The sequence below is a fragment of the Cynoglossus semilaevis genome, chromosome 13 (assembly GCF_000523025.1).
Source record: "Cynoglossus semilaevis isolate Cse_v1.0 chromosome 13, Cse_v1.0, whole genome shotgun sequence".
Taxonomy (NCBI): Eukaryota; Metazoa; Chordata; class Actinopteri; order Pleuronectiformes; family Cynoglossidae; genus Cynoglossus; species Cynoglossus semilaevis.
Window position 1 is genome coordinate 173867 of NC_024319.1, and position 261 is coordinate 174127.

A 261-nucleotide genomic window follows, 5' to 3' on the forward strand; every position below is an offset into this window, starting at 1 on the left:
TCTCCACCTCAGTCTCCCCCTCAGTCTCCACCTCAGTTTCCCCCTCAGTCTCCACCTCAGTCTCCCTCTCAGTCTCCCTCTCAGTCTCCACCTCAGTCTCCCTCTCAGTCCCCCCCTCAGTCTCCACCTCAGTCTCCCCCTCAGTCTCCCCCTCAGTCTCCCCCTCAGTCTCCCCCTCAGTCAGGGGTTAGGGATAGGCTCCTCTCTTCCTCTCCAGATCTGCTACATTCATCCTTCTCTGTTCATTGTTCTCTCTGTTAG